This window comes from Gasterosteus aculeatus, chromosome 11, assembly GCF_964276395.1.
Source record: "Gasterosteus aculeatus chromosome 11, fGasAcu3.hap1.1, whole genome shotgun sequence".
Taxonomy (NCBI): domain Eukaryota; kingdom Metazoa; phylum Chordata; class Actinopteri; order Perciformes; family Gasterosteidae; genus Gasterosteus; species Gasterosteus aculeatus.
The window spans coordinates 1,802,424-1,828,672 of record NC_135699.1 but is presented as its reverse complement, the minus strand read 5'-3'; the positions used below and the strand labels follow the sequence as shown (position 1 = coordinate 1,828,672).

Genomic DNA, 26,249 nt, shown 5'->3' with positions numbered 1-26,249 from the left:
AGAGCATCCACTGTCCCACAGACTGTCTCACATACTGTCCCACGGACTATCTCTCATACTGTCTCACACACAGTCTCACAGTCGCTTAATAAACTTCTGGATTTCACTGCTTCAATTGATCAAATGTCTGAGAATGAAGAATAGATATATACCGATTCTGCCATACACATCCACACACACACACATAATAAAACTAGTTCTATATGGTCATCTACACATACATATGATACATAAGCTGATACAGTACATATCCTTTTCATTCGTATCAATTAGACCAGCGGTTCCCAAACTCAAGAATGCCGCGGCCCACTTTGAAATCTGAAAATCTTTCGCGGCCCACCCAAACCTTTAATCACAACTGTGATCAAAACATAATCATTAAATGACCTTAAGAATTTGACCAAAATCAAACATCCGAAAAGTGAACTTCGTTGCTCGCGAGGAGAATCTCTGCTCGCGCTCGAAGGAGTTTTTTTAGGCGCTCGCTGTTGTTCTTTTTGACAGTAAGGTGGACACTGTGCTTTCAGGGTCCGATCGATGCCGTGAGGTGCGTCCACTCCCGCCGCCCCCCTCGCCATCCACGCCTTAAATCTTCGGCTGCTTTTAGAATAACTTATTTCCCCCTTTAAGATGGTTCAGCTACTGTAAAGAAAAGGGCACCGTCTCTTGCTCTTTAATCTCAGTGCTCGGCGAGAACGACAGCTTTGTTTCTCCGACGCGCCCTGAAACAAGCTCCATATCTCACGCACTTGAGCGCCCGCTCAGCATCTCGCCGTCGTAGACCGAGCTTTGGCATGTTTGGCAGAGCGCCTTGAACAACCAGTATGGATCAACCAATTGATCCATCATATAATATATTATATATATATATATATATATATATGGCGCTCCGGATTATAAAGGCACTGTCGCTTTGAGAAAATTAAAGCCTTAAGTGTGCCTTGGAGTGCGGAAAACGCGGTATATTTACTTTAATACTACAAGAGAGCGCCCCATTGTTGAACGACAGGCGGACAAGAGCAGCAGTTTCGAGCAAGAGCCTTATTGTTTTATTAATCCGTCCGTTTAAATTGTTTGTGCTTCATCAACTAATGTTTCACATAACTAATGTGAAAATTAAAAAAAAAAAAAAAAACTATTGTAAATGACCTCTCACGGCCCACCTGCAGTACCTTTGCGGCCCACCAGGGGGCCGCTGCCCACACTTTGGGAATCGCTGAATTAGACTCTTTGGGCTTGTTTTCATGTACATATTCTGAAAGAGTTGAGATCATTATTCTCATTGGATGATGCGCATCCATGAAGCCTCCTGCCACCAGGCACATTTAAAGAAATATAATCTGATTGATTTGTCAAATGAGCCTATACATTTTACCATCACTTACGCATTTAACGTTAACTTGTCTGCAATGCTTTGTCAGGTTTGTAACCCTCGCGGGGAGGCGGTGTCAGTTTTTGCCATGATTATATGATTCATTTTATTGCGGCCAGATGTGAGCCAGCTTTGGCCCATTCAATTTATGCCATATCTGGCCCAGATGTAGCTGTTACAGACGTGGCCCTATTCTGGCTCAGACATGGCCACCGGGTTTATCGCCAACCAGCACTATAACAGGTTCTGCCCAGTTGATGGCTGCCAGACTGTTTTGTTTCAGAGAAATCATCCGCTGCCATGTTAAACGCCTTCGAAAGAATAGTCTTTTTACTCCAATTTGAATCGTTTATTGTCAGTGCTGTAAAATAAAGCATTTGGAGCTTCGACAATTATCCTGACTCCTGTATTCCTTCAAATGGAGTTTGGCTAACTGCTGAATTGTGAAGCTACACGCACAAGGAGAGCAGTACAGTAAAAAGACTGATATGCAGCTGGCTAAACAACGCAACAGCAACGGATCACAGTGAGTAACAACCGCTATGGATGAAACGTATCTAAAACCTGCAACTGAAGAGGAAACACAGAGCTTACAAGATGGAGCATCTGTCTGCAATTCCAAACATTCTGGTGCATCGCGATCTTCTAGATCATCTGCTGGTGCTGCAGCAGCAAGAGCAAGGGCAGAGGCTGCGCGAGCATGGGTTACCTTTGCGGAGAGGGAGATTGCCATGAAAGTTGACAAAGCAAGACTTGAAGCTAATCTGGAAGCCCTGCACTTTGAAAAAGAGGCTGCAGCTGCTAACGCCCAGGCAGAGGTATTTGAGTCAGCTGCAGAATATGAGGGTGATGAGTTAATGAGCCACACATCAACGTGTGAGCGATTACATCAGGGACCACACCGGTCATTTTAGCCAACAGTCAGTCATTCTTTAACTTGCCGCACAAACAACAAACAAAGAATCTGACTTCGCTTCCTCCTGAACAGTCTAAGAGTGCACTCCCTAGCAACAGCTCCCCTCAAAGAGAAAAAACATTCTTGAAGCACGTTAACTTTAAAGCTCCAGTGTCAGTGCATAAGACTAATGTCTCCCCTGTTGAAGCTCAGAACAATTCAGCACTTAAAGATGACATCGCTAAACACTGCCCAATTCATAACAAGCCTCACCCACTGCGGAAATGCCATGGCTTCAGACTCAAAACCATCGAAGAACGGAAAACGTACTTGAAGGAGCAAGGGATCTGCTTCAAGTGCTGCTCATCGCATCTCGCTCAAAACTGCAAAAGCACATTGAAGTGTGAGGAGTGCAACAGTGAACATCATCTTATAGCTCTACATCCTGGAGTACCTCCGTGGGCTACCAGGACCTTACGCTCCCCATCAGAGTACGGTGGGGAGAGCGAAACGGAACACGGCAGGGAGGAGGAGAAAGAGCGTACAACACCGGTTGTGAACTCTCTATGTACTGAGATTTGTGGAAACAACTTTGCGGCAAAGTCCTGTTCTAAGATATGTCTTGTGAAAGTTTATCCTGACACCCTGAGAATGCCATCAAAATGTATGCGATACTCGATTACTCCAATTTGAATCTTTCATTGTCAGTGCTGTAAAATAAAGCATTTGGAGCTTGAACGATTATCCTGACTCCCGTATTCCTTCAAATGGAGTTTGGCTAACTGCTGAATTGTGAAGATACACTCACAAGGAGAGCAGTTCACAGACCTAGGCCGAATGGCAGTCGGGCTCATCAACAGAGCCCGGTCGCCCACTGACATTCCACCAGTCACTTTCTATTTGCTGGTGAACTTCATTTTTAAATATTAACTTTTATTCCTTCATTTTAAACTAACCCATAGCCTTATACTACTCCCTTACTCATGCACCGTTGTCTTGTCGTCCAGTGTACATATTATGGCAATAAATGTTCCTGATTCCTGAATATGGCATTATAGCAACGAGCCTAAACTGGTTGTGACATGACACGGCCACTAGCACTGAAACCGGTTCAAGCTCTTTGGTTCCGGCTGCCGAACCTGTACCGAATCTGGCATTGTAGAATTGGGCCTATTCTGGTTGAGACCTTAGCAGCTGGGTTTCTTTGCAATCAGCAATATTCTTTATTTGGCTTATGGTTTTCACTTAATATCTTTTCTGGACATGAAAATGTTTAAAAGTTATTAAAACAGTTTTGTTTCGCAACGCTGTTGCCATGGAAACCCATTCTTGAAGGTCAAAGCGGTGGTGCTTTTGAGGCACCACCGCTTAATCCAATCTTGCACTTAAATTTAACGTTAAACATGTACTTTATATGATTTCAATGCTTCCAAAGGTTTCATTTATGCAGCTCCAGCAACTGCTTTGATCTAGGTGCACTCGCCTGGCGGCTGCAGATTCCTCCTGCATATCAGCAGAATAGACATGAAAATAATGAATGAAGTTTGTCAAATGTCCCACTGTGACCAACATGACTGGACCTCTGTTCACATCCTAACTGGAGAGAAATTATCCACTTGAGAAAAGGTCTGTGCAGCCACTTGACCACAGCTCTGCTCTCTTTGGGAAGCCACCGACGTTGTCCTACATGTTTAAATGCTGGTGTTCTGCACCAGCAAAGGATGTTTATTCACTGAACTAACTAATTAAACAAACAAAACACAGCAAAGCAAAACGCCATTATGCTGGGGACCAGGGGCCTCGTTGCATACGCACAAAAGGCGTACGCCGCTCTCTACGCAATAAATTGTATTTCTAAAAAGCAAACTTGACGGAAAAATGTGCGGTGCTTCACCCAAGCTCGGACCCATGCGTACGCACAAAAACGGGTGAAATGAGAACCGTCGGCAAATGCAAGAAACACGTAAACGTGTGCGAGTGTGTAAAACTAGACTTGTGTAAATGAAATTCCAATACTGCCTCTCATAAATAACACAAACACCCGTTTGATCGATCTGCAGCGTAAAAACAAATAGAAAATTAACACATTTTCAAAAAGAAAAGTGAAATACGTTCTGCAATCAGCAAGCAGTCACCCCCAAACAATCAGAAACGGGCAGGTTTTAATACACTCTAGAGACAGTGGCCAGCTGCATCTGATCTGCCTGATGGCCTCAGCTCCACTCTGCCAGGAAGTTCACCCTGTAACAAAACACAGACACACAGACAAATACCCTGGCAGTGGCCCCGGGGCCGTCACCCCATAAAGACAGGGTCCCTACCGGAACTCTGACCAACAACCACTATAAAGTCATTGTGACGTAGCGCCTTTGAGGCCAACGGCAACACAGGATGGTGGCATCAAGGGCTCACCAAGCTTTGAGTTTCGATGAGGTGCAGTCAAGAAAGAAGCCGCGCTCTGGGATGCGATTAACCATTCTGTTTTATTACCTTACGTTGGTCTTCAGCAAAACGGAAAAACCCAAACACTTGGAGGAACAACAACCTCTCTGCAGGTGACTTCACTCCAGACTCTCCTTGCGTATCCCTTTCCCCTCGCTTTTATACAGCCTTCCCGTCAATTGGGCTAATTGGGGAGAAACCAAATGGCAGGGGGTTCGGTCAGGTCTAATTGAACCGGCTGTATCCGAAACAGTTATATAAGAATGTATGTAAATTATTAGCATAACGTCAACACTATTGTCATGTACATGTGAACAATTATATAATCAAGTGCTGACATTAATGTACACATTTAGGCGGTTAGATATATATTCTGTGCCCGGTCCCAAACAAGGAATGAACTCGCCCACTTGTCAGTCAATTTGGGGAAAAGGCTCTTCCTTTTCACAGTCATAATATTTAAACTTTTTATTTTTTTGTTTTTTGATTGTACCGGTTTTAAATTATTCCTCAAAGCTCTATTTACACATAACTGTCACTACACCTAATACAAAGTCCCCTGACCAGTACTTGCTCCTTTCTTCTTCATCCTGTAACCTCACAACTCAGTGTAGGGAGTTCAAAATGTCAATGGATTGTGATCTGTATAAATAATCACCGGACCTGAACCCACATACACATCAAAGTGTTGCAAGGACCAAATACTTCTTTTTCAATTACAGAATAATTCAACTGATGTTTGTTACATTTTTTCAAATAGAAACTGTCAGGATCTCCAATCCCCCCCGAGTTGGTTGATGAGAAGAATCGCAGCACGTTGATCAATTAAAGTCAAAAGTTAACATTTATTTTGAAGAGAAAAAGATTACATGAGCAATTCTCCGCAGATATCTGGCTCTAACTATTGCTTGCAAGCGGGAGGTCCAACACACCAGCATGTATCTCAGCGCCCGGTGTAATGACGTCTCCGAGCAGTAAAAACGCTGAGTTTTTATACACATGTGAAGGACATTCTCCGTGCCAGTTATGAGAAGCTACAAAGCAGGCTGAGATAACAACCCAGGTGAAGCAGAGGGTAGCACACACACACACACACACACACACACACACAAGATCCTCCTTAGTGGCCGGTGCAAATCATAATTAATTGACATAAAGTAAAAAATGTGGATCCGGAACTTTCGTACCAAATAAGATATGAACCAAGGCCATGAACAGAAATCCTTTGTTTTGAAGCGTCTATGAGCTTGAGTTGACCGCCCTCCCTTCTCAGGACACAGCTGCAAAGCAACATTTTGTATCATGCTGCTCTTTGCACATCAGGGTCAAATACAGGACACTTGAGACACGGCTTTAGCACAAAACAATGTCATATTTTACCAGTACATGCATCTCACAAAACCCACTGGTCGGTCAATACCAAACTCATCACCTCCCGCCCCTACATGACCTGAAGTTTAAACGGTTTGTCCATGGAAGGAGATGCCAAAACAGGAGCATTGCACAGAATTTCCTTCACATTTTCAGAAGCTGTTTGGCAGCTAGTAGACAAGATAGATTTTACCTTACCCTTCAAAATATCTGTCAGCTAACCTTTAAAAGAGGTCAAATTTACTAATTAAACCGAGGGGTAATATCTTATTTCGAAACCAATAAACAAAGCGACGCCCAACTTGATGATGATGGTTCAGCAATACCATTTTCCAGCATATACTCAACTTCAGCATCCAAAGATTTCCGCTTTTCCGGACTTACTCGATAAAAACGCTGCTTGATCTCCCACTATTTCAATGTCATGCTCCAATACATGTGTACGAGATGGCACATCTCCAAACAGACTGGAATACTCGTGTATAACCTGCCGCATCTGTTCCAACTCCAATTCCTTCTCTAACTTCATCCTCAATATCAACATTTCTTTTTTCTGTTCAAAATTTAAAGCTACACTATGAGCCATATCCTGCGAAAACCCATCCAAAGCCAAATTAGTAGGTCTATGTGATTTTTATACAGGTGTTAAAACTCCCATATCATAGACATGTGCCCTTATAGTAGATCTAACATTTTCCTTTAACTTCCTGTCACCTACGCTGATTTTATAGACAAGTTTCCCGGGCACTTCCGGTTTACTTCCTGTTTCTGCCAAGAACTTCCGGCGCAGGCTGAGTAGTGGTGTAAAAATGGCTTTGGAATGGCAACATTCGACCGAAAATCTTGTTAAAAATGGTGTTTTGACCAATCCGCATCCAAGTAAGGTAACATCATGGGCGGACAACATGTCGATATGGCCCAGCATCACAACATCCAAGATCTTTTCTTATTGTATTGATTCCATGGCGGTGGATGGGAATGCAATTAATAACCTGAAAAGCTCAGAGGTGTTTTAGTACCTCCATTCCGACAAAGTGGGCTGTGTACTTTTACACGATATGGGCATATAATGGCCGATGTTCAACCAAGCGAGTCCGTTAACAATTCAGCGCATAACGCCTGGGTTTTGGTTACCAAGACGGGAGATGTGGAGACTGCAGGCTGTACCTGTAGCCATGCAGCCGCCGTATGGCGTTATATTTGTGCCACAATCCTGAGCGCGTAATTTTAAGTTTTGAGCACAGAGAACTATATTTTAGCAAAGAAAAACATTCCGTGCGCGCAGTTTACTCAGGTGCCCTCTCCACAAACTGGTTTTCTGCGCGCAGGCAGCGGTTGCTGCGCTCGCTCCACCTCTTCACGCTGCGCTCGCTCGACGGTTCACTCACGCGCTCGCTCGAACTGCAGCAGCGTTACATTTGTGCCACAAAACCAACCAATCAGAGAATTAAAGAAGGTCAATTGCGATTGGCTGTTGGTCTCCAATCACAACGCTTCCTAAAGAAGACAAAAACGAGTGATATTAGAAGTCCGACTAGCCACCATCAGACATGACCGAAGCAAATGATGAGAACAGCAAGTGTTTTAATCCAGGCCATTAGCATTTAGCACAAATGCTGCAAACTTCAACAACTCGCTGAGCTTCCGCGATGCTGTAGGTAGTTCTACTAGCGTTGTGATTGGAGACCAACAGCCAATCACAATGGACCTTCTTTAATTCTCTGATTGGTTGGTTTTGTGGCACAAATGTAACGCTGCTGCAGTTCGAGCGAGCGCGTGAGTGAACCGTCGAGCGAGCGCAGCGTGAAGAGGTGGAGCGAGCGCAGCAACCGCTGCCTGCGCGCAGAAAACCAGTTTGTGGCGAGGGCACCTCAGTAAACTGCGCGCACGGAATGTTTTTCTTTGCTAAAATATAGTTCTCTGTGCTCAAAACTTAAAATTACGCGCTCAGGATTGTGGCACAAATATAACGCCATACCGCCGTGCTTTGGAAGGTACGTTAGCCCATCTTATGCTTGTATTAAGATGTTTGTATGTATCCGTGTGTTAATATATAACAGAACACGAAGAGTAATAAAAAGAAAAAGTAATCCCCTCTAGCCTGCCTGCACTAAAAGCATGCTTTAACCCTTCAAAGTCGACTGACGAGCGTCAAAGTGCGCACCCCTGACATATCTATTAATAGCGTCGGAATGGATAAAGGTATTAACTTACTTTTTTCTATGAAAAAGCTGACATTCGTCTGCGTAATAATTAGTAGACTGTGTTGACTTCCGCGAATGATAAGCCTTCCGTATTTGAGTGTAAATCTATAGCATTTTACCGCAAAACAGAAAAATGTTTTTATGGTCGAAACATTCTCCTTCCGACCAAACATTCAGCAATCGCCACGAATTGTTGCAACCGTGAACAGCACAATATGTCCCGGAGCCGTGTCGGCGTGTAACACCACCCATAGTTTACTTTTTCTGCACGCTAACCATAGACCGTAAAAGACGCTAACTCGCTAACCGGAAGTGCTTTGCATACACAACCGGAAGTCGTTGGCAGCCAATGGCGGCCCGCTTATTTCACTCAGGAAACTTGTCTATAATGATCAGCTATCTTTAACAACTGATCCCTAGTACACTGATCCAAAAATTTCTCCGAAGGAATAGCAATGAACTCATCTACTCCTACCATGATTAACACAACCTGACCAATGCACAACAGCAATCAGTCCCTGGTAAACAAAAGAATGTATAGTATTGACCTAAATAGTGCGCAACACAGACCACAAAATAACCTCAAATGGAGCATCCCCTCTAAACTGCCTAACCCAATCTACCTAACTCAACCCTAGTCTTCAGGAGTTATTTGCCGCGGGTATTTACGCACCACAACCCAATAGTTTGGTTAGGCGACCAGCAAAGCTGGCAACTTCGCCACAACCATGGACGTGCTCCCGAGACAACCGCTCCAACCACTTTCACCCTGCACTACATTCCTGTGCACACGCATCCTAAAGAAGAAAACGCGCTATACATATAGGGGAATTGGCTTAATATATACATTTGCGCAACCAAAAAGTTCAATGCTTACCTTGCTTGTCCCGTGACCAGACGGAAACCAACTTGAACCAACGATTCCAAATCATCCCACAGCAACAAATTAACCCGGGTCAATGCCCCCTTTTGTAGGTTTCCACAAAATCATCAATTAATTAAACTCTGTTAATAGTACAATTTCCAGGACCAGCCCCCAATTTGTTATGGTCCGGCTCAAAGGCCACAACAAATAGAGGAAACCACGCTCCAGTGATTACCAGCAAAGGATGTTTATTTACTGACGTAACTAATTAAACAAACAAAACACAGCAAAGAAAACACCATTATGCTGGGGACCAGGAGAGAACAAGTAGTCACCCCCAAACAATCAGAAAGGGGCAGGTTTTCATGCACTCTAGAGACAGTGGCCAGCTGCGTCTGATCTGCCTGATGGCCTCAGCTCCACTCCACCAGGAGGTTCACCCTGTAACAAAACACAGACAGAGACACACCCACAAATACCCTGGCAGTGGCCCCGGGGCCGTCACAGTGTTTTAATACAGCAAGTACTGTAGCCTAGTCTAAGGTTAGGGCCACAGACTGGGGTTTGAATCCCACATCAAACTCTTTTTTTCTGTATTTTTTTCTTTTGTTGAGAATTCTCCTTGGAGAAGCAGCAAACTTCTCTCTGCAGTAGTATGATCAGCTCTTGTTCTCTGCCTTGAGTGTATGGATTAATGTATTTCAGGAAATGACCCTGTAGTCTAGTCTGTGGTAAGTGTATGGTCCTGGGTTCAAATCCCTTCCTGGACTATTTTTTTTTTCCAATTCTTTTTCTTTTTTTATTCTGACCGCGTGTCCATCTGTCGGGCAGCCCCCCCCGACAGGCAAGGGGGAGGCAAAGGCCCGTTTATCGCTGCTTTAATTTGAGATCTATTTGTATATCTATAAGTTGAAGATCATGCTTAAGAATATTTGATGTTCTTTTGTTGCAGGGTGATGCGACAGAAATGCTGGGGGAAAAAACAGGAGAAAATGAGCAAAGTCGAGGAATGGATGGAGGAACAAAGAGTTTTTAATGAAAAAGGGAACTAGCCCTTTCCAAAGGGTGGGTCCCATTCGGCAATTTAAGAACTATCAACACATTTCTTGTTAATATAATGTCTATTGTTGCTGTCAATTAATTAACATCGTTATGTTTAACTGTGGGATTGCAGTGTCTACTTTTTCAGGCATTGTTACACGGGTAACTTTTTGAAGCAATGAAAGAAAGAGTGCATTACATCAACATTTTGGGATGTACGTGGCCAACAGGAGGGGGTTTAATGAAATTTATAATCATTATCCTGTGTTTTATCATTGCACTTGTAAAGGATTTATTAATTGGAGAGAGTAAATATGCAAAAATGGGTTGTAAGAAGTTCTTTTGAATTAACTCAAACTCTCAGTTTAACTAAAAGTTTAAGATTTAATTTATTTTCCATCCTAAAATCTAAAACATCAATTAACAAAAATAGATTTTGCGTTGAGATTACTAATGGCATTGCTATCAAATGCTTCCCTTGTAACCAATTCTTAAACCTAGCTGCTGTCTTTTATATTTCTCCTTTGTGTATTTGCAAAGAATACATGTTCCAGGGTGTCCATGAGTGGTTATTACATGGTAGTATTGAGTACTCATGGAAAGATTCTTCACCTTTTATAAACTGAGAAAACACACATTGAGGTTTTACAAGTCAATTTGGATTGCACCAGCCATGGAGCTATGGAGGTGAAGAACTGAACTACAAATCCCACTATGTCCCAGCTTCACTTCGACCAAGTGGGAATTCTCTTCAAATATCCACAGGAAATGGATTACAAATCACTTTGACATATTTGGAATCAGATTAGAAATCCTAAGATTTTCCTTCACATGCAGCTGGATTCACAAATATTCAGTAGAAATGGACCTTAGGTTTCTAACAATCTTGTGTACACCATTTTGGATACCATGGAGTATATGTACTATTGTAATTGTTGTAATTATATGTAATTGTTGTACATATACTACGGAGTATATGTACAACAATTCTTACATGTACAGTATAGAAGTGGATTGATGACTGTAATTCCCTGTCAGTAGAGGGGGGTGGGCTATCCCCAAGAGAAGATACAGATCCTTTCTGCTGCTGACGGAATGAATTAAAGATGCAGTTTTTTCCTACCTAACCATCACTTTATAATACAGCCTACATGGTCGCCATTTCAGTTGCTGCCCTAACGGACAGTTGGGGCAAAAAATGCTGCGTGCAATATTGTTTGTACAGCAGCAGCAGCTGTTGTTGTTTGAAAGATAATCAACAGCATCCTTAGCCTGTAGTGTTAAGAAAGCACAACTACAATGACTTGTCAATTGCTTTGAGGCAATCTATACTTTTCCTGAATTGGATTATCATTCAATGTTGTTATTTTCAGCAGTTTGGTATACATTTATTGTGCCTGCATGGAGAGCTTTCCCGATCTATGGATGATTAAATGTTTAATAGTACAAGAAAAATATAAATAAATGAAGTGTCATGTATTTATTAATCAAATGAAATGATATGGAGACTGATTAATTTGTATTGATAAATGAAAACAAGTCATACCGATATCCAATGAGCGATGTTTGTTGCCTGCCAGGAAACTGATTGCCACAGCTTCTTGAATTAACTGAAATCTGGCCTTTGACAGCTGCAATACTAGCCATAAGTATGTGCTGTCGAGAATGGTACATTATTTGGCCTATCACGGTACATTGAGCGGTGGGTTAAGAAAGTTTATGTCATGGTAGCCTCGCTCTCTAGTCAGTTCGTTTTCTGGATTATATCATAGGATATAGCAAAGTGACAATTAACTCCCATCGATAGCAACGGTTTTTGGTTTGCTGAACAGCAGGCGTTGTAACTGCTTGATTTATCATGGTCAATAGCACTGTTGCAAGCCCCTGAAAATAACTGGGTACCTGGATAGAATCACCTCCGAAAAGGAGTCCGAATTTGGTTTCTGTAACTCATCCCTATAATAGACAGAGAAGGGAGGTGACATAAGTGGAAATCTATAACAATGGATAAACAGAACATTTCAGTTTCTTGCCATCTCAAAAATCCCCTGGCTGTCTGGCATTTAGGTTGGTCCAGGACTTACTGGAGGGCGCAAGACAAATATAAACGTCAATATTTCCAATAAATGGCAAGGAATTGCAGAGAGTCATTACTGGCAGCTAAGATGCAAGCATATTTAATAGTCAATGAAAAATATGTGTATAATTGCAATGCACCACTGTTAAGAACTATATCATTGTTTTGGACTAAGAATTTTAGACTTGTAAGATTCATGAATCGGTAAACATGCATGCAAAAGTCTCTGTCTAGGTTCAAACTGGCCACATCTGAGGAACAAAAATATCAATACAGTGGACAACTATGGCTGTTTCTGAAGATTGATTCCAGCGGCAATTACATCAATCAAAAAGATATATTTCTGTCTTCAATAGGCTTTATATTTAATCAAAAAATAGAAGTGTTTGCTACTCTCCGCTGTGTGCATTCAAACAACACACCACGGTGCACATCCTAGTTACTCGGTCCAAAACATGCGGCTGAGAGAAAATGCTGGGTAGAGCTGGAGAGAATGTTTGGGTATGACAGAAGTCAATATTTAAATGTAGTTTGTGCTGTGATTTGCACAACAAGTTAAAACGTTCATTGTTCCCAATAAATAAATGTTATTACTTTGTTTAATCTGAAAAATGTAATTTTCATTTTTGTGCTTCGTTTTTTTGTTAACGTTATTGACCTTCAAAGACTGTCCTGTGTTTTAAAATATATGTGATTAAAGTGACTGTGAGGAACTTTTAACTGGTTGTGAATCATCCTCAGTTTATTCCTGATCCTCAATATGAACCAGCCTCAGTTTGTTTCTTTCTCCTTTGTTGCACTGGTTCTTACATTACCCCCTAACTAGCGCAAAGCATTTTGTTAATGACACAGTGTCCTACTTTAAAAATAAAATAAACATTTTTTGGGTGGGCTACAACTGTTAAAACATATTCTTCTGGATACTGACAGATTTTGCCGGCACTGGGTTTCAACTACTTTCTGAGTAATTAAATCTGAATCTAAATCTGACTTGGGTGGGGTGATGAGTGAGGGTGTGATGGAGGACACCGCTTTGGTGAAAAAGCTGTTCCTCAGTCTGTTATTCCGCGTTTTAATAGTCCTGAATCTTCTTCCTGATGCAGTGAAAAAAAACAGAGATTGACCCGTGTGCGATGTCTTGGTAGATGTTGCTGGCCATCTTCTGGAGGCTGTGAAAAAAAACAGAGATTGACCCGTGTGCGATGTCTTGGTAGATGTTGCTGGCCATCTTCTGGAGGCCGCCAGCATACACAGAGTCCAGGTCAGGGAAGATGACTCCCACAATCCTCTGTGCTGAGGATATATATCCTCCTCCCCTTGCCTTCAATGTCCTCCACAAGGTTATGGCAACATGTTGTTGGCTGGCATCGTGCCTCTTCACCCTGATAAACCCCTCATCCCTAAGAATCTCACTTTGTCTTTAAATACTTCACACTTTTTAGCGGTGAGTTTAACTCTATGTGCCTGATAACGGCGCAGCACCACTGTCAAATCTTGAAGATGGTCTTCTAAAGATTTGCTGTGGACAAGATTGTCATCCAAGTATGGCTGCGATGTTTCATCTTTGAGACCTGTCAGGCATTCCTCCATACTGCGCTGGAATTCCGCTGGAGCCGAGGACAAGCCGAAAGGGATCCTTACCCACTCATACAAACCCCAAGGTGTAATAAACGCTGTGAGTGGTCGGCTACTCTCCTCCAGGAAACCCTGATGATAAGCCTTGCCCTGGTCCAGCACAGAGAACCATGCACTCCCACTGAGGCTATTTAGCATGTCTTGTACTCTGGGATAGGGTGACGATCAGGAATGGATTTTTGATTCAACTCTCTGTAATCCACGCACAGATGCAAACTACCATCCTTCTTGCGCACACAGACTATGGGTGAGGAGTATGGGGACTGGGATTTCTTAATCCCGGTCCCCATACTTGGGTACAGAGATGTAGGTCCGTCTCACAGGAGTCGTGTCACTCAATCTGATTTTCAACTGCAGAGATGGGATGTAGCCAACATCATTATCGTCTTTTGAAAATGCAGCACATTCTTCCCTTAGCATTTGTTTCACATTTTCCTGCTGGTCTGCAGTCAAGTGATCTACTGACACTGGAGGGTCCCACAAACCTTGTTCGACAGTGTTCCTATTACGAGCTGTACTGACTTTAGCATCACTCGCACTAGCTTTGGTTTCACTGCCGGCGGTACTGACTGTGGGATCCTTGGCCTGAACTGGTCTTATATCCACTGGATAAATCGCTTTTACCTGTTGCAGTTGTCCCAGCACTATACGTGGGAAGCGGTTTCGTTGAAATACGTATTGCTCTTTCAAATACCACTACAAGCACTAAGAATATTACTAGTACTTCTAGTAGTACTACAACTGATACGTCTACTACCATACTACTAGTATTTCTACTGCTATTAATACTACAACTACTACTAATGTTATTGCAAATACTACTATGGCTAATAGTATTAGTATTACAGCTTTTTCTACTGCTATTGATACTAAACCGACTTCTGCTGCTAGTACTAGTAGTACCACAATTACAACTATAATACTACTATTATTACTACAAACAATTTAAAACCTATTTTTATTCATCTCAGCTTTTGTTATTTCTGTATTTCTAACCAGCAACTTCTGTATTTTTTTGAAATTCTATTGAAATTCAGCTTCCCCACTTCCTGTATTTTCAGCAGTTCTTTAAAATAATGCCTGTATTAACAGCAATGTTTTAATATTCATTTCTGTCTAGTTTTTTTTAATATATATTTCACATTTATTTCAGCTGTTTTCATTTCTGCTTTTTCAGCAAATCTATTGAAATTCCATGCAGCTTCTCCCATTTCTGTATTTTCAGCAATTAATCAAATTAATTTCAGCTTTTCTAATATCTAATTTCAGCAAATGTATTCAAATTCCCGTCAACTTTCTGTAATTTCAGCTTTTGAAAAAAAAATCATTTCAGCTTTCAGCTTTTTGCATTCCAACGCATTTTCAGCAGGAAATGCATTTTCTAGTTAAACATGTTTTTTAATGTAAATTATTATACACATTTAGGTATACCTCTCAATTTGTATGTCACCCAAAAATGTTTTTATCATTATATTAGGGTCGTCTACATGATGGGGTGTGAAAAATAATGTAATGCAGGTGAATCTTTATGCTGTTGAATGAACTGAAATAAGGAATACCATGAAACAGACTTTAAAATATCTAGATTTATTGCTTTTTTTTTCCTTCCAAAGACCAAATGTTGCATTTGATCATCTTCAGGGCATAATTCCATCAGGTGGACCATCTTGAACTAGCGACTTCGCCTGCTGTCCTCGTGCAGTTTGCTGAGCTCTCAACTCTTCATCATTTGACAGGCTGTGTTCGGAGTTCCAACATTCTCCCGCCATTTAGCCAGGACGTTTTCCAAACCACTGTCTTTAAGGGCAACAGTGGTGGTCCTCCGCGGACTGTGTGCTGCTTAAGGTAGATGTTGAAAAAAGAAGTAGCCTAGCAGTTACCAACATTTTACGCGCACTATCAGTGCCTAATAGTGATGTGCGGATCGATACTGAAACATCGATACTTCCGATACTAGATCTGTATGCTCTAAAATCGATTTTTAAATGAAAATATCGATACTTTTGATACTTCATTCATGATAATGTATATTGTGATGTCACGAGAGGCGCCGCCGCTCTCTCCGGGGTAGTTCAAAATAGTGCGAGGACACCGGGTTCAAAATGTAAACAAAAGGTTTTAATTTCCGTCCTTCAGGTTCAACAGAAAACAGTCAAAACAGGGGGTAACTCAGGCTTCGGTCAATCTTTGCCGGTAAAACTTAACTTAACGGAAATCCACTTCTTTAAGGAAAACAACACCGTCCTCCCGGTCTCTCCTGCCTCCTCGAATCCTTATGGCTTGGTCTGCTCTTCTCAGCTCGTCTCCCCCCCAACGGTGTGTCTTCCACCTTTATGAAGGCCTCCGGGTCGTCACACCCTGATGGGTCTCAGGTGTGAGGGGAATGCTCTGAGTTTCGGGGCACCAGCAGATGGAGCCATAGTAGTTAGAGCCATCGCCGGTGAACGTATCTCCCTTCCAAGACCAAGCCTCTCGTGACATCACAATATCATTGACAGGAATTTGGTGGAAAGTAACTAAACTATTCAGATCTTGTCTAAATGACACGCCGCTGGTAGGGACTACTTTTTCTTCAGGATGCATTGTGTGACATCTGTGGGAAAACCGTGTAGAGTTGTGGCAACACAACCAACCTAGTGAAACACTTACGAACAAACCACAACACTGAATATGAGACATTTGCGCAAGGGCGGACAGAAGAGCAGCAGCAGAGTATGTCAGGTGCTCGGGCAAGGCAGACGTCTCTGGCGGAGTCCGGTGCTGCAGACAGACATTACCCAGGTACAGAGAGAGAAAATGCGGATATTTAAGCGCTGCTAAGCACCGTTGCTGTTTGAGTTGTAATGAATATGGATTTGAGATAAGTAACAAAAATCAATACATGCTTCAACAAATAGCTGCATGAGTTCAGCTTGGAGTAATAGCCTAATATGTGTATCACTGAGATAATCTCACATATGAAGCCTAGATTTATTCAGGGAAGGTTTCCTAAAATATTGATCATTTGAAGTGGATTACATAGACTAGGTGTCATTAAATAATACAGGATAACTGCGATAAAACAGCCAGGGTGAATTTAGAAAAATATATAGCCTATTGGAAAAGATGGTTACAAAAATAACCTTTTATCTATATAATATATTTATTATTTACAATGAGTGATTTGCTTTAACTGTTAAATAAATATTTAAAATGTTGGTATTGACAAACTTGTGCAAAAAATTGTGGCATCTATTTAATTAAATATTTTACTGGCAATTCTTGAGTCCCAGAATTATAAAACAGCAAGTGTTTGTATCCCCTTATTCTAGGCTATTTGGAGAGACATACATGCATACATATGCACACATACATAGTTGAAACAAAATAAGATTAAGATTTCAGTACAGTGTAGCCCCCTTGTTAATTTTGTGCTGTGATTTTAAATCGTTTAAAGATGATTCCCAGCAGCAACATTCACAAGATGCCTAGGAGAGATGATTGCGAAGGATCTCCAGCCTCTGTCCATAGTGGAAGACCAAGTTTTCCAAGGATTTGTGAGAGCTCTTGACCCAAAATATAAACTCCCAGGAAGAAAGAAACTGACAGAGACCCATCTTGTAGAAATGTTTGATGAATGCAAAGGCAAAGTAAGGGCATCTTTGCAAAATGCTTCTAGTGTTGTACTTACCACTGATATGTGGACCTCAGTGTCCACAGAGGCATATTTGACTGTAACATGCCATCTCATTGAAAACTGGGAAATGAGGGATTTTGTTTTGGAAACCCAAACTTTCAATGGGCAGCATACAGCTGACAATATCAGTTTAGCGCTTAAACGCATCGCAGAAAAATGGGGCATAACTGACAAGGTTGCTGCAGTAGTGACAGACAATGGTGCAAACATGGTTGCTGCAGTACACAAGGCTGGATGGAGGCACCATCCATGTTTTGCACATACAGTGAATTTGATCGTAAAGGACAGTTTAAAAACTGTCCCAGAAGTGGTGAAAGTGCTGGAAAAATGCAGTGCGCTCGTGTCCTTTTTTCACCACAGCACACAGGCCACCGAGAAGTTCAGGGCTGTTCAACAACAGTTGAAAGTGGCAGAGCACAAGCTGATCCAGTCAGTAGCTACTCGCTGGAATTCCATTTTTTACATGCTGGAGAGGCTCTTTGAGCAAAAGGAAGCTGACCACAGTCCTCTGCCTTTTAGGGAGGAACACCTTGTGCTTAGATGAGGGAGAATTATCCCTCATCAAGCAAACAGTTGATGCACTACGGCCATTTGAAGAAGTGACACGAGAGGTTTCATCTGAAAAGTACGTTTCAGTCTCCAAAGTGATTCCGCTTGTGTCACTTCTTCACAGGGCTGTAGCAGCCTGTGAACTTTAAGGCAGCTCCCTTCCCACAAAACTGGCACAGCAATGTCAGCGCAGATTCAGGGGTATTGAGAGCATTTACTGTCTAGCTGCCAGGACATTTCTGGATGTTAGATTTAAACATCTTGGTTTTCGAGACAAAGACAATGTGGAGGTAATGAAAAAGTGTCTCCTTTCTGAAATACAGGAAGTCTATCAGACAGGACAGGCAGCTCCCAGTTTAGCCCCAAGCTCAACAGCCACTGTTAGCTCTACCTCAGGTCTTCTTCCTCTGGGCCTTCTGCCTCAGAGCCAAACCAGAGTCCTGCCCCCTCGGGTTCAGCTGTATTAAGAGGAGGCATATGGACTGATTTTGACATGCAGGTTTTGTCAGGACAACATCGCCGGTCAGCTACCAGTGATGTGCTCATTGAAGTACGTCGGTACTCAGAAGAAAAAGTGATTCCCAGAGACAGGGATGCACTGGTTTGGTGGAAAGAACATGACCAAACCTTCCCAGCCCTGAGCAAACTAGCAGTGAGATACCTGGGAATTACTGCCACTCCTGTACCAGCAGAGAGAGTCTTTTCAAAGGCAGGAGAGGTTCTAAGAAAAAAACAGAACAGACTTAAGGGGAAGACCGTAAACATGCTGTTGTTCCTTGATGGAAAGTGTCAATGTTGGATGCTTTTGTTGAAGTGTTTTCCTGTTAACATGTTCATGTAATGTGAATTAAGATGCAAACTTTCATTTTTATAGTGGTTCTCATTTTTGTTTATTATTCTGATAATTATTCTAATGGTTTTATTATTTTACTTATGATCTTTTTTTAGTGATGGAAACACCTTTTTCAAACACTCTTGTTTTTCTGTTGTTGTAATAGCTCGGCTATATTGTGAATGAGGCCGCTACCTTTTTAGTTTAAAGTTTAAAATAAATAAATGAATAAGTGACTATGATGTCTTGTATTCCTAAGCTATGTATTTAAAATACACTACTTTTTTTAGATCTACCATGCACAAAGTATCGGTATTGGATCGGTATCACCGATACCAGCCTGAATTTTACTCAGTATCGGATCGGAAAGGAAATCTGTGGTATCGAACATCACCAGTGCCTAAAAGTGGTCTGTTTGCCACTCAACCCCTTCGGTTTGACACGTTGAGGAATTCCTCTGCACAGTCCTCCGCTGTATGTCGGACCTTTGTTTTTCTTTACTTCCAATGATAAAACCTCTCTCCATCTTCAACAACCGTCTCGGTCTCTCCAATCATACTGCACGTGGCAGTTTTGTGTCAGCGGTCAATGCACACCGGAAGTAACAAGTTGCGTTAACTGCGTTAAAATATTTTATCTCTGCCACAATAGTCTCGTAGATTAACTTCAACAGTCGAGTCATATCGCATTCTTGCAAGAAGCTGCACAGTTTGACAGCGTCAACGAGTCTGCAGAAGTCTGCAGTACAAATTAAATTGGAAAGTTATAAAGAGAGATCATGGGTGGGGGCCTGTGTGCTGAACTATGCTAATGGCATACAATAATTACCTGTTATCCAACACTAAAAGATCAGGATCTGTGTAAGGGGAGTCAGCTGTATGGATCACAATGCAAGCTTATACTTAAACAGTTCTATTTCATAAGAAAATAAATTACATGTAAGATATCCCAATTTCCATTGAACACACGGAAAGATACGTTGAAGTATGTATGCTCACTAAAAGGGTGAAGATCTAATGAGTTACATTACATTACATGTCATTTAGCTTTTATCCAAAGTGACTTACAATAAGTGCGTTCAACCATAGGGATACAAACTCAGAAGAGCAAGAAACAAAGGGCAATTTCATCAAATAAGCAATTTGCTATAGATAAGTGGCATTAGTTGCATTATAAGTACAATTTAAGTACTACAATTTGTTAGTCTTTTAGTCAAGGTAGAGTCTGAAGAAGTGTGTCTTTAGTTTGCGGCGGAAGATGTGAAGGCTCTCTGCGGTCCTGATGTCATTAGAGAGCCCATTCCACCATTTCAGAGCCAGGACATCAAACAGTCGTGATCTTGTCGAGTACTTTGCTCTTAGTGAGGGAGGAACAAGCAGTTTTGCAGATGCAGAGTGGAGAGTGCGGGTTGGTATGTAGGGTTTTACCATGTCCTGGATGTAAGCTGGACCCGATCCATTCACAGCATGGTACGTGAGCACCAATGTTTTGAACCGGATGCGGGAAGCCACTGGTAGCCAGTGAAGAGAGCGGAGGTGTCACGCCCTAATTGTGTTCACCTGTTTTCACCTGTTTTTCCCCTGTCTCCTCCCACACCAGGTGTTCCCTGTTTGTCAATTATCCCTTGGGCATATAACCTGTGTCTTCTCCCTGTTCCTGTTGCCAGTTCGTCTTGTGTGTTTCACCAGGTCTTACCAGCGTTATATCCCCGTAGTTTCCAGTCGATTCTTGAGATCCCCCGTGTACTGACCCCTGCCTGCCTCCGACAACGACACGGCCTGCCACCTCTGTACCTCCGACCTCCTGTGTACCGAACTCCGGCCTGCCTCTGACAACGACACTGCCTGCCACCTCTGAACCCCTGATCTCCCGTGCACCGAACTCCTGCCTGCCTCCGACATTGACACTGCCTGCCCGAATTCCTCTTCATTAAACCTTATTCCTCATATCTGCGTTTGGGTCTCTGTCTGAGCTGTGATAGTACGAACTGGCCATGACAGACCCAGCAGAACCTGACTCCCTCCGGAATGCCGTCGCTCTTCAGGGAGCTGCTATAGGAAGGCACGAAGACATCCTACAACGGGTCATGAAGGGACTTCAAAGCATCTCTGACCACCACGATCGGACATATCAATCCCTGATGGAGCAGTTTCGTGGGATGTCTATGGGATTGCCAACTACAGCGGCCCCTGCCCCAGACCAAGGTGGCCTCGCAGCCAGTGCGGCCTTGCCGGTAACCAACACGGCCCCTCGGGAACCCAACTTACCACCTCCTGAGCGCTATTCTGGAGACCCGAGAACCTGTCGTTCATTCCTCTCCAAGTGTTCCTTGATCTTCGAGCTACAACCATCCTCGTTTCAATCGGAGCGTTCCAAGGTAGCGTACATCGTTTCGCTTATGTCCGGGAGGGCAGGAACTTGGGCTACGGCAGTGTGGGAACAGCAAACACCCATCTGCTCCAGTCTGGCTGCCTTATGGCTGAAATAAAAAAGGTTTTTGAGTCACCGGTGTCGGGGAGGGAAGCAGCCCGTAAACTCCTGCGACTCCGACAGGGCTCTCGCAGCGTGTCAGACTACGCGGTGGACTTCCGCACTCTGGCTGCGGATAGTTCATGGAATTCCGACTCTCTCTTCGACGCTTTTCTTCATGGGCTGTCCGACATTATCAAGGATGAGCTAGCAGCACGAGAGCTGCCCCCTGATCTCGACTCCCTCGTGAACCTTTCTATGCGGATAGATAGCCGGCTGCGGGATAGAAACCGGGAGAGACAATCAGCCCCCCCTAACCCACCACAAACTGGAAGTATCCGGCTCTCCAACCAAAGAGACACTAGGGGCTCAGCAGAGTCTTTCCGGAATTATCCGAAGCCTCACAAAGTCGATAGACCAGAGCCCATGGACCTCGGAAGGGCGAGAATAAGCCCTGCTGAGCGGGAGAGGCGATTTAGCAGCCGCAGCTGTTTGTACTGTAGCACTTCCGGCCATTACATCTCCACCTGCCCACTAAAAGAGCAGGCTCATCAGTAGGGGCGGGTATGCTGGTGGGCCAAACAGAGACTCCCTGGACTCATACTACCTGTGCCCCGCTGCATGCAATTCTTTTGTGGGGGGCCCAATCCAACACCATCAGAGTGCTCATTCACTCCGGGGCTGATGAGAGCTTCATTGACTCCGCCCTGGTCCAGCAACTGGGCATCTCGACCCAACGCCCCTCCACTCCACTCCAAGTTCTCCTCACGTACCTGTGGTTCTGGGCCATTCCTGGCTGCAAAAGCATAAACCCCTCATTGATTGGACAACGGGCTCCATAAAGGGCTGGAGCCCATTCTGCCATGCCCACTGCTTGGGGGCTGCACAACACCCCTCGGCTTCCCCCAACCCGGCATCGGGGGACCCCCCTGACTTGTCCTCCGTTCCGGCCGAATACCAGGACCTGCGGGAAGTCTTTAGCAAGTCCCGGGCGACATCTCTGCCCCCCCCCCCACCGCCCCTATGATTGCGCCATCGACCTATTTCATACATCATTGCAGCTGGGAGCATCCGAATGGATCCCTGTAAGGTGAAGGCGGTGGAGGAGTGGCCACAACCGCACTCCCGGGTTCAGCTCCAGAGGTTCCTGGGATTCGCAAACTTATATCGTCGCTTCATCCGGGACTACAGCACCTTGGCATCTCCCCTCACCGCTCTCACCTCTACCAAGGTCCGCTTTCGCTGGTCTCCTGAAGCGGCTCGTGCTTTTTCAGACCTTAAGCAGCGCTTCACCACGGCCCCCATCCTGATCCAACCCGACCCCTCTCGCCAGTTTGTGGTGGAAACGGACGCCTCGGAAGTGGGCGTGGGAGCCATTCTGTCCCAGCGGTCAGCCCTCGACCAGAAACTGCATCCCTCTGCCTTTCTCTCCCACAGACTCAGGCCAGCGGAAAGGAACTATGGCGTCGGCAACAGGGAGTTGTTGGCCGTCAAAGTGGCGTTGAAGGAATGGAGGCACTGGTTAGAAGGCTCGGAGCTGCCGTTTTTGGTTTGGACCGACCATAAGAACCTTGAGTACCTTCACAGCGCTAAAAGAGTCAACTCCAGGCAGGCCAGGTGGGCTATGCTATTCAGCCGTTTTAATTTTCTTCTTTCATATCGCCCTGGCTCCAAGAATGTGAAGCCGGATGCCCTCTCTCGAGTCTCCAGCCCTGCTACCACCCCTCCGGATCCCGGGCCCATCCTTCCCACTTCCTGCCTGGCTACATCCCTGGTCTGGGGAATAGAAGCTGAGGTCCGCAAGGCACAGCGGTCAACCGAGGTCCTTAGGAATGTCCCTACAGGCTGCCTGTTTGTTCCGTTCCCCATGCGGTCTCAAGTTCTGAAGTGGGGCCATTCCTCCAACCTCTCGTGTCATCCCGGGGCTCGCCGGACCCTTGCTTTGATCCGTAGACGGTTTTGGTGGCCCACCATAGGGGTGGACGTGCCCTCTTATGTCTCCGCCTGCACGGTGTGTGCCCAAAGTAAGACCTCGCGGCAAGCTCCGGCCGGCCTCCTTCAACCGTTGCCTACGCCACGCCGCCCGTGGTCCCACCTGTCACTGGACTTTGTGACCGGTCTTCCTCCTTCCGATGGCAACACCGTCATCCTCACTGTCGTGGACCGGTTTTCCAAGGCAGCCCACTTTATCCCCTTACCAAGCTCCCCTCTGCCAAGGAGACGGCCCAACTCATGATACAACACGTCTTCCGGATCCAGGACTTCCCACTGACATGGTGTCGGATCGGGGGCCCCAGTTCGCATCCCAGTTCTGGAAGTCGTTCTGCGCCCTCATCGGGTCGTCAGCCAGCCTGTCCTCCGGATTCCACCCAGAGTCTAATGGTCAGTCGGAGCGGGCCAACCAGGACCTGGAGACTACCCTACGGTGCAGAGTATCTTCCAATCCCACCACTTGGAGTCGACAGCTGGTCTGGGCGGAATTTGCCCGTAACACCCTTCCATCATCTGCTACGGGCCTCTCCCCCTTTGAGTGCTCCCTCGGCTACCAACCTCCCCTTTTTCCGGTCCAGGAAGCGGAAGTGGGGGTGCCCTCAGCCCAAATGTTCGTCCGCCACTGTCGTCAGACTTGGAGGAAGGCCCGGATTGCTCTTCTCCAGACGGCATCCAGGTATCGCCGACAGGCAGACCGCCGTCGGACCCCTGCTCCTCGCTACCGTAGGGGGCAGAGAGTGTGGTTGTCCACTCGGGATCTGCCTCTCCGTGTGGAATCCCGGAAACTGTCTTCCCGGTTCATCGGCCCATTTACCATCTCCAGGGTCATCAGTCCTTCTGCTGTCCGTTTGGTCCTTCCTCGTACCCTTAGAGTACACCCCACCTTCCATGTCTCCCGTATTAAACCTGTGTCCCTTTGTCGCCTCCTTCCCCCCCACCTCCTCGGCCACCTCCCCGGATGGTTGACGGGGGCCCAGTCTATACAGTGCGGCGTCTCCTGAGGGTCCGTCCGCGTGGCAGGGGTTTCCAGTACCTGGTTGACTGGGAGGGCTACGTACCAAAGGAGCGTTACTGGGTTCCTTCCAGGGACATCTTGGACTCCTCCCTCATCGCCGACTTTCGCCGTCGCCACCCCCGTCAATCAGGTACGGCACCAGGTAGGACGCCAGGTGGCGCCCCTAGGAGGGGGGTACTGTCACGCCCTAATTGTGTTCACCTGTTTTCACCTGTTTTTCCCCTGTCTCCTCCCACACCAGGTGTTCCCTGTTTGTCAATTATCCCTTGTACCTCCGACCTCCTGTGTACCGAACTCCGGCCTGCCTCTGACAACGACACTGCCTGCCACCTCTGAACCCCTGATCTCCCGTGCACCAAACTCCTGCCTGGCTCCGACATCGACACTGCCTGCCCGAATTCCTCTTCATTAAACCTTATTCCTCATATCTGCGTTTGGGTCTCTGTCTGAGCTGTGATAGGAGGAGTGGAGTAGGGTGGGAGAATTTCAGAAGGTTAAAGACCAGTCGAGCTGCTGCATTCTGGATGAGCTGCAGAGGTTGAATGGCAGTAGCGGGGAGACCTGCCAGGAGAGAGTAGTCCAGAGCCTGAATCAGTACCTGCGCTGCCTTCCGAATGAGAAGGGGACGTATTCTCCTGATGTTGTAGAGCGTGTATCTACAGGATTGTGTTGTCGCAGTGATGTTGGGAGTCAGGGAGAGTTGGCTGTTGAGTGTCACGCCGAGGTTCCTTGCACCCAAAGTGGGTGTTGACACAGAGTTGCCAAAGTTAACCGCCAAGTCCTGGGTCGGAGAATCTTTTCCCCGAAAGAGAAGTAATTCAGTCATGTCGGGTTGATTTTCAGATGGTGAGCGGACATCCACTAAGAGATGTCCGTCAGAAAGGCATAGCTGTGGTAGGAGAAGCCATGCAAGTGAATGGCAGCGCCGAGAGAGTTGGTGTAGAGAGAGAAAAGGAGGGGACCCAGGACGGAACCCTGATGAACTCCAGTAGTAAGAAGACATGGTTCCGACACAGATCCTTGCCAGGTTACCAGGTAGGTGCGGCCGTCGAGGTAGGACGAGAGAAGGGAGACAGCAGAGCCTGAGACATGAAATTCCTGAAGGGAGGAGATAAGGATCTGGTGGTTAACTGTGTCAAATGCAGCAGAGAGGTCCAGAAGGACGAGGATAGAGGAAAGACAAAAGCATATGCGCTCATTTTAATTCATGCATCGCCACTGTTGCTTTTCATTGCGGACACATTTGTCCCGTATTTTCCTCCTCAACTTTGTGGACCCCGTGACCGGAAAACCGACGTTTGCGGAGATCTCCCTCCATGAATGACAGGCCATCCGCGCGTCCTTATAGTCCGCCAACGACGGTTTGTAGAAGTGGTCATATTTACACATTTCTTCCGACAAAAGCTCTTCAATCTGATCACGAATCCCATTCTCGTCGCGTTGTAACTGATTTTGGCTTGCTACCTTTGCATTTTACCACCAGAAGATTTCAATTTGTCGTAGGAGTTCCAATATAGTTGGAGGAAACGGCTCTGACGGTCTAGACCTCGTCCAAAGCCAACCACGTTATACCTCAACGCGAGTATTCTTTAGGTGATTTTGAATCCATTTTTGCCTGTGGTTGATGGAAGAAACAATGGCTGGCCATTTGAATCCGCAGAATCGGTTGTTGCATTAAAGGTATAACGTGGTTGGCTCTGGACGAGGTCTAGACCGTCAGAGCCGTTTCCTCCAACTATATTGGAACTCCTACGACAAATTGAAATCTCCTGGTGGTAAAATGCAAAGGTAGCAAGCCAAAGTCAGTTACGACG

General features: G+C 44.9%; 1 protein-coding gene across 1 annotated transcript in view; it reads left to right on the top strand.

Moving 5' to 3' along the window:
* The window catches only part of LOC120827230 (junction plakoglobin a), a 127,195-nt gene extending 114,208 nt beyond the window's left edge, over positions 1 to 12,987 (top strand). The window contains exon 15 of the mRNA XM_040189961.2: positions 10,102 to 12,987. The gene's annotated coding sequence lies outside the window, so the exon portion shown is untranslated. The remainder of the gene's footprint in view (positions 1 to 10,101) is intronic.
* Positions 12,988 to 26,249: the final 13,262 nt, after the last annotated feature.